The sequence below is a fragment of the Sus scrofa genome, chromosome 5 (genome assembly GCF_000003025.6).
Source record: "Sus scrofa isolate TJ Tabasco breed Duroc chromosome 5, Sscrofa11.1, whole genome shotgun sequence".
Lineage (NCBI taxonomy): Eukaryota > Metazoa > Chordata > Mammalia > Artiodactyla > Suidae > Sus > Sus scrofa.
Window position 1 is genome coordinate 20,765,983 of NC_010447.5, and position 9,028 is coordinate 20,775,010.

General features: G+C 37.6%; 1 pseudogene; it reads left to right on the top strand.

Moving 5' to 3' along the window:
- On the top strand, positions 3,949 to 5,520 carry LOC110260571 (annotated as a pseudogene).

Genomic DNA, 9,028 nt, shown 5'->3' on the forward strand with positions numbered 1-9,028 from the left:
CCAGTTTTGACTTTTAGAAAGATTGCCTGAAATTTGATGAAATTCCATGCAAACTCATCCTTGAATCTGGTTATACACATTTCGAATAAAGGTTTCTCCAAGGGTAAATGGTTACAGAGCAGGAGTGATGATATATTCATGAGATAAGGTCGAGAAGGAAACACAAACAATTGAAGGAGAGAGTTCCAGACAAGAATCCATATAAGGCATGTTACAATGCTCAATACTTATTACCTCTTTTTTTATTCTCTTTTATTTTAAGGGCTTCATGTGCAGCACATGGAAAGTCCCAGGCTAGGGGTTGAATTGGAGCTGCAGCCAGTGGCCTACACCACAGCCACAGCAACCACAGGATCTGAGCTCCACCTGCAACCTACCCCACAGCTCAAGGCAGCTCTGGATACTCAACCCATCGAGCCAGGCCAGGTACCTCATACTCATGGTTCCTTGTCGGGTTTGTTAATGCTGAGCCAAAACTAAAGCTCCATATTGGCTCTTTTTTTTTTAGGAAATACACACAGATGCTCTGAAATAGGCTATGAAAATTTTTGAGCCATTTGAACGGGTCACTAGTAGCCATTTGGCTCTGTGCCTAGAATACAGGGACATAGTTGTAATTAGAGATAGAGACTTAGGAATCAGAAGCATACAAATGTTAATTGATGTCAAGGGAGTTTGATCAATGTAGATGGTAAGCAAAGAAGTGCCTACTTCATTAAAGATTTCTAAATCTATCAATGCTGTTGAGAAAATAGCAGAATAAATTCTGGAGAATGCGATCTTTGAAAGAAATTCAAAATTTTGTCTTGAAAGACAGGTATGTGACTTAAGCATTGTGAATTGTGTTTACATGCAACAAGATTCATAGCCAACATTATTTATAATAATCCAAATTGGAAGCACAGATAACAATCAATAGAGGAGTACATTAGTAAATTAGGGTGTGTTCATAATGCCATCCACAGATTCCAGAAAAGAAAGAACCACGTCTACAAATAAAAACATGAATGAATTTCTAGAACATAATATTAAAAAAGCTAGACAGAAAAGACTATAGTACACTTCCATCTCTATGCAGTTTAAAATAGCTAAACTAAGTGTTCCCATCGTGGCGCAGTGGTTAACGAATCCGACTACGAACCATAAGGTGCAGGTTCGGTCCCTGCCCTTGCTCAGTGGGTTAACGATCTGGCGTTGCCATGAGCTGTGGTGTAGGTTGCAGACGCGGCTCGGATCCCATGTTGCTGTGGCTCTGGTGTAGGCCTGTGGCTACAGCTCTAATTAGACCCCTAGCCTGGGAACCTCCATATGCCGTGAGAGCGGCTGAAGAAATAGCAAAAAGACAAAATAAATAAATAATTAATTAATTAAAATTAGTTTGAAAAAATAAAATAGCTAAACTAAATTTCAAGCATGCGGACAATACTAGAAAACTCTAACAAACAGAATGTTATTATCACGAAATTGAAACTTCCCTTAGCTACAGGAGCTGGGAGACAGTGGTAATCAGGGAAAGTCTTCAAAGGGCTTCTGTGGTGCAAGTTGTGTTCTATTCTTGTTTCTTTAATACATATTATTTAAGCTCCACCTGTTTTTATACATTCCTTTGTTATACTTACTAGTAAAAATATTTTATAAATTAAAAACTGCTATTAGGAGATTGCAAGCCACATGGCAGAGCAGGTCTCCTGGGTTCCTTACCCTGGTGCTCTCTGCCCAGGTGCCCCTGCCCAATAACGTCTCTGGCTTTGTCAGCACACATTTCTCCCCAGATGATTCATTTCTGAGGGTTAGGCAAGAGCCCCTTCTAGAGGCCTTGAAGGGGTCGCCCTTCTTGCAACAGTAGCATTATTGCCAGCATCCATGGTGGGTAGTATTGGTAGTTTTTAAACATATTTTTATACTTAACAAATAGTACACAAGTATGAGGAAGAAGAAAAAAAAGGAAGCAAGTGAAAGATGCAACTCAACAGAAAAGTCAGCAATAGGTCGATCTGTCCTTTGGATATGTAAAAACAGTAAGTACACACAGTTCAACCCAACAAAAGGAGTATATTGTATTTAGACAGAAGGTCATTAGAGATGACCTCCTTAAAAGCAGTCTCACTAAAACATTACAGCACAAACCACCTTAGAACTGGCGGGGACTTATTAACCTCTTACATTTTACACAAAATCTTGGTGAATGAGAAGAAACAAAGCAGCGAATTAAAAGTGACAGAGCCCTGCAGAATGGATTTATTATTTTAAATCAAATTTGAACCTCTGTCACCTGGATGTTAAGGCAATTGGCAGGATTTCAGCTTTATCACATCATAAATGTAATAGGAAATAATAGCAGTTACATTATTTGCTATGTATAGATTAATGACCAAAGAAAGTGGTTCTCAAATTTTGATGTGTTTCTGAATCACCTACAGAGATAAAGAACTCAGATACCAAAGCTCATTAAAGTGGGTAAAGCCTGGGCCTTTGAATTTTTACCAACTTCCCAGGTGGTATTATTTCTTATATTAGTGCATCAAGACCCTGCTTTACTGTAGATTGAACAAGAATAGAAATTGGGTTCATCTTAGAAACTTAGGGATTGTTAGCAGATAGGAACAGAAAGGTGGTGTCTTTAGGAATCTCTTTGCTTTTTTTGTTAAAAATTCTCTTTAGGAGTTCCTGCTGTGGCTCAGGGGTAATGAACCCAGCTAGTATCCATAAGGACTCGGGTTGGATCCCGGGCCTCCCAGGCTTTGCCCTAGATGAGATGGAGGTCAAAGAGGCAGCTTGGATCCTGAGTTGCTGTGGCTGCGGTAATGGCCTGGCAGCTGCAGCCCCATTCAACCCTAGCCTAGGAGCTTCCATATGCCAGGGCTTCAGTCCTAAAAGGACAAAAAAATTATCTTTAGACACAACAGTGTCGAGTTTTACCAACTTCTATTACAAAGGCACACAGAGACAAGATGATCAAGTTCTGCACATGCATTTAATAAAGAATCAGAACTTCAAGCGACGGTGTGAAACTGGTGGTGATTTTTTAATTCAACTGGTGAGTAGTAAAGAATTATAGGAAGAAAAAGGATATCAGACTACCAGTGAAATCACCACCTACATCAACAATCTCTTCTGCTCCTGTGATTAAAGTTAAATTAAAAAACAAATGCATTCACAATGTCAAAATCAATACAAAAAAAATAATTGGAGAAAGTGGGAGAGCTATAAAAATAAGGTCTCCAGGGTGTTCCCACTGTGGTGCCATGGATTAAGGATCTGGCATTGCCTCAGCTGTAGCATAGGTCTCAGCTGCAGCTCAGATTAAACCCCTGGCCAGGGAACTTCCATATGCCATGGGTGTAGCCGGAAAAGAAAGAAGATTTCTAATGCAATAAAAACAATTTTGAGAAAACATCCCTCAGCCAACCGTGGAATACACTTCAGTAAGTGCTGAGGAGAGCCATCTATTCAGGGTTTATTGTTAAGTCCAAGATGAAAATCTATGAGAACTGCATTCAGTGAAGTTTTTTGCTAGTATCCATTGACAACATGATTTTTGGTACCACTTTTTTCAATATCGATCTCAATTTTCTAAACAGATTGGGCTGAAGTCTGCAGCCCATCATGAGAAACCATACAAGACTCACGACATTCATTCTGCTGGGACTGACTGATGACCCACAGCTCCAACTCTGCTATTTATCTTCCTGCTTGTCACCTATATGCTGAGTGTCACTGGCAATCTGACGATCATCTCCCTCACCCCAGTGAATTCTCAGGTTAAATCTGCCATGTACTTTTTCCTCCAAAATTTCTCCTTCTTAGAGATCTCATTCACTACAGTCTGTATCCCAGATTCCTTTATAGCATGTCTACTGGAGACAAGACCATTACTTATAATGCCTGTGCCAGTCAGCTATTCTTTTCATCTTTTTTGGATCAACAGAATTGTTTCTCTTGGCCATCATGTCCTATGACCACTCTGTGGCCATCTGCAAACCCTTGCATTATGTGACCATCATGAACAGCAGAGTCTGCAGAAGGTTTTCCTCTCCTGTTGGGCTGGAGGTTTGTTCATCATAATCCCTCCACTTAGCCTAGGCTTAAATCTGGAGTTCTGTGACTCTAACATCATTGATCATTTTCTCTGCAATGCATCACCTACCCTCAAGATCTCTTGTTCAGACACATGGTTCATAGACCAGATGGTTCATAGACCATGATGATGACCTTCATCATGACCCTTGTGTGTGTAGTTCTTTCCTATGTATACATCATCAAGACAATCCTAAAATTCCCCTCTGCCCAGCAAAGGGAAAAGGCTTTTTCCACCTGTTCGTCCCACATGCTTGTTGTATCCATCACCTATGGAAGCTGCATCTTCATTTACATTAAGCCCTCAGCAAAGGAAGAAGTGGACATTAATCAGGGTGTGTCAGTGCTCACCACTTCCGTTGCCCCAATGCTAAACCCCTTTATATATACCTGAGGAACAAGCAAGTGAAGCAGGCATTCAGTTATTCAGTCAAAAGAATGGCATTTTTCCCAAAGAAATAGGAAAATACTGAAATTGTGGATCCAAATTATTATGACAGCTTGGTGTCCTCTTTAGCTTAGGACAAAAGCAGATCAGCAAACTCTTTTTGATGAAAAATAAATAGAAAAAGAGAAAGTAAGCTTTATATATTATAAGAGCAATGTCACAAAGTTAATATTTGGTGAACCTAACAATAAAAAAAAAATTGAACTTCAGCCTTATGCCTTTTTAAATTCTTTTTTAAATAATTCACCTGGACTGTATTTACAAAATATGAGTATGCAACAAATTGAAGGTAGTTCAATGCAAGTTCTTCACCATGGATAGTTTGGGAAATACTAGACTAATGGGCCTTAAGTTTTTACATGATTTTGTATCTTTGAAATCATCACAGTAGCTAGACAAAGTGTCTAAAAACATTTTTGTTCTTGGAGCTAAAACAGATACTAACTGGTTTATTTTTTCCCCTCCTTACAAAACAAATGGGCTATGGTACCATCTGCCATTAAAAGAGATTGTCCAGGAGGACAAAAGAAATTACACCTTCAAACCACTGTCACCTATTCAGCAAACAGCTCAACTGTGCAAGTACGTGAAAGATGATGATGACGATGGTGACGACAGATCATCCACATACCTGGCAGGATCATTCTCCAAATGGTAGTACAAAAAAAAACCCTTTCTAAAATCTTAAAAATTCTCATCACATAAAGAAAAATTCTATATCTAGATAAGCTGACCGATGTTAACCATACTTATTGTGGTAATCATTTCACAATATAAACAAATGTCAAATCATCCTACCCGAAACTGATATAATTCTTCATTTTGATTATACCTCAATAAAAAGGGATTAGCATATATCAATTCCTATATGTAAAATAGGTAAATAACTAGGACCTCTACATAACATAGGCAACTATAGTCAATATCTTATAATAAACTATAATGGAAAAGAATGTGAAAAGGATATATACATTATATTACATATATTATATATATATAACCGAATCACTCCGCTGTATACCTGAAACTAACGTAACATACTACTTCAATTTAAAAATTTTTACATACTTTCTAAAATCAGAAAATGTACTCTACACAGAAATAAATGTATCATCAAAGAGGAAGACTAACATTACAGAGCTGGAGATAAATCATCAATGGGAGTTTATAATAAAAAGGAAAATTAAAAAAAAAAAAAACCTCTTAGGAAGAAGCAGCCCAAGCACTGAAACATGGAAACATGGAAACATGTACTGAAATTCCAGTTGTAAAAATAGCTATATTTTGGTGTTCCCTGGTGGCATAAGTGGTTAAAGATTTGGTGTTGTACTGCTGTGGCTCGGGTTCCATCCCTGGCCCAAGAACTTCTGCATGCCTGGGGTGCGGCCAAAAAAAAAAAAAAAAAAGAAAAGAGAGAGAAAAAAAGTAGCTATGTTTTGCACAAATACAAAAACAAATTCCAATAACACTAAACTAGAAAAGTATATGGAAAACTCAGGTTCATACTGATCAGAGATCAGTAGCACAAAGTGAAAAGGACAAAAAAAGTATGAATCTCTGTATTAGTTCTCGTGTAAACTCTTGAGAGTATAAAACTCTTCATACTCTTATTTATTAAATGCTTCATAACTTTCCACATTTCTCTCCCTAGTCCTCTGCGGCTGGGCATATGGAATACATTTGTCTTTCTAATTTTTTTATTTCTGGATCCTTGTTCACTCCTGAAATACTGTTCTTTTCCTTCTTTAGCTTGTCCTTTAGGTAAATCCCATTTATCCTTGAACTCAGCATAGTGGCAATGCCTTGGAGACTTCCCTTGTGGCTCACATCATAATGTCAACACCTTGGGAAATCTTTCCCTGGCCTCTTCCCAAAGTATCCTTTCTTGCCATTTTCCCAAACCCTCCACCTCCACTGCAATAATCCTTTTGCATAAAGTCTGTCCATACTTAGTCTGGATTTATTTATTGTTTACGGCAAAATATAGTAGTATGCATACTTTCTGAGTTTATTGCCTCTTCGATCCTATTAAAAAGCAGACATTGAAAGTTCCCATAAGGTACAGTATGTTAAGGATCTGGCATTGCCACAGCTGCGGCACAGGTTGTAACTGTGGTGTGGGTTCAATCCGAGGCCTGGGCCATTTTTAGCGACATGGATGGCCCTAGAAATTATCATGCTAAGTGAAGTCAGTCATACAATGAGACACCAACATCAAATACTTTCACTGACATGTGGAATCTGAAAAAAGGACGGAATGAACTTCTTTGCAGAACAGATACTGACTCACAAACTTTGAAAAACTTATGGTTTCCAAAGGAGACAGTTCGGGGAGGTGGGGGTATGCGCTGGGGTTGTGGGATGGAAATCCTATAAAATTGGATTGTGATGATCATTGTACAACTATAAATGCAATAAATTCATTGAGTAATAAAAACTAATTAACTAAAAAATCTGAAGCCTGGGAGCTTCCACATGCCATGGGTGTGGCCAAAAAACAGTACACATAATGTCCTTCCGAACAATACTTTTAAGGCTTTATGACATCACGTAGCAACAGATAACTTCTCCTGTGGTTGTGAAGAGAAAGAATAAAGAACCTAGTCATAGAGGATATATGAAGTCAGGTGGAATTTTATCAGAGACATTCACTCTACTCCTATAAACTGAATTGCTCCTTCTGCTTTCAGGGAAGACAAAGGAAGGTCAAACTCTCTCCTCACTTCTGCACCTATTTTGCTCTGTGTACCTAACAGGATTTTCATTCATCATTTTACATATACAATAATTGAAATACAATCATACAATTATGAAAACTAAAGCACAACCACTAGAATCAGGGTGCCTTGATTTTAATCCTAATATTAATTACTGGTTACATGACATTAAGTGAGTTGTACAACTATAGTAATTTGATTTCTTGGTCTGCAAAGTGACAACAATTGTGGGTGTAACATAAATAGAGCTGTAGAGACACGAGATCATGCACATAAAGAGCGCTGAAAAGTTTCTGGTGCATAGCAGATATTACTGTTTTATTAATCCTTAAATTGGACAATATATTGCCAGCGTCCTCCCAGCAGCACCACATCTAACCCTGACTGTATTAATTTACAGCCTGGTCCCTTTTCAGTGAATCTCAGCTTTTACAGATATTTTTTCCCCTATCTTCTAGCTTGAATCATTTCTAATGAGGAATCTGAGATTATCTGTCCCTAGACCTGCTTTATTGAGATTTTCATATCACTTGTTCTGAGGAATATTTTTATTATTATTATTGATTTACAATCTTTCATCAAGTTCTGTTGTACAAAAAAGTGACCCAATCACACACATTTCCCTGTGCTGTACAGTAGGATCCCATCCATTCCAAATATAACAGTTTGCATCCCAAAAAACCCTAAAATGCCCATCCGCCCACTCCCTCCCCTTTCCCCCTTGGGAACCCCTAGTCCGCTCTTCTTGGCCATGATCTATTTCTGCTATTTGTTTGTTTGTTTTTAGATAGGATCATCTGTTCCATATTCTACATTCCACAAACAAGTGTATCACATGGTTTTTGCCTTATTTATTCTTTCTGGCTTACTTCATTTAGTATAAGAGTCTCTAGATCTACCCATGTTGCTGCAAATTGCATTAGTTTGTCTTTTTATGGCTGAGTAATATTTCATTGTATATATGTGTCACGTCTTCTTAATACATTCATCTGTGAATGGACATTTAGGTTGTTTCCATGTCTTGGCTATTGTGAATAATGCTGCTATGAACATAGGGGTGCATGTATCCTTTTTAATGAAAGTTTTTGTTGGGAAATATGCCCAGCAGTGGAATTGCTGGATTATATGTTAGCTCTATATTTAGTTTCCTGAAGTATCTCCATACTGTTTCCATAATGGTTTGTAACAATTTACACTCCCACCAACATTGGAGGAGGGTACGTTTTTCTCCACACCCTCTTAAGCATTTGTTATTTGTTGACCTGTTAATGGTGGCCATTCTGACTGGTGTGAGGTGGTACCTCATTGCAGTTTTGGTTTTCATTTCTCTAATAATTAGTGATACAGATCACTTTTTTCATATGCCTCTTGGCCATCCATATGTCTTCTTTGAAGAAATGTCTATTTAGGTGTCATGCCCATTTTTAATCTTTAATCCACTGAGCAAGGCCAGGAATCAAACCAGCATCCTCACAAAGAGTTTTATAGGTTTCAAAATGTATCAAAATGTAGGTACCTTTTATAGGTATCAAAATGTAATATATTTTGATAAAGTTGTTGATTTATAATCTGAAAATATTTTTCCAAAGTGTTAATATTAGTTATCTCTAGATTATGATATCATACAGATTTTTTCTGAATAATTTTTGGAATAGTTTTATTTATTCACATAAAAGGTAAATGCAAAAGAAAAGCTGGGCTCTTTGATCCTCAGAGTGATTTGGATGATACAAATACAAGTAAAAATTATTTAGAATTGTGCCTTATCTCATTATTGTCTGTGCTC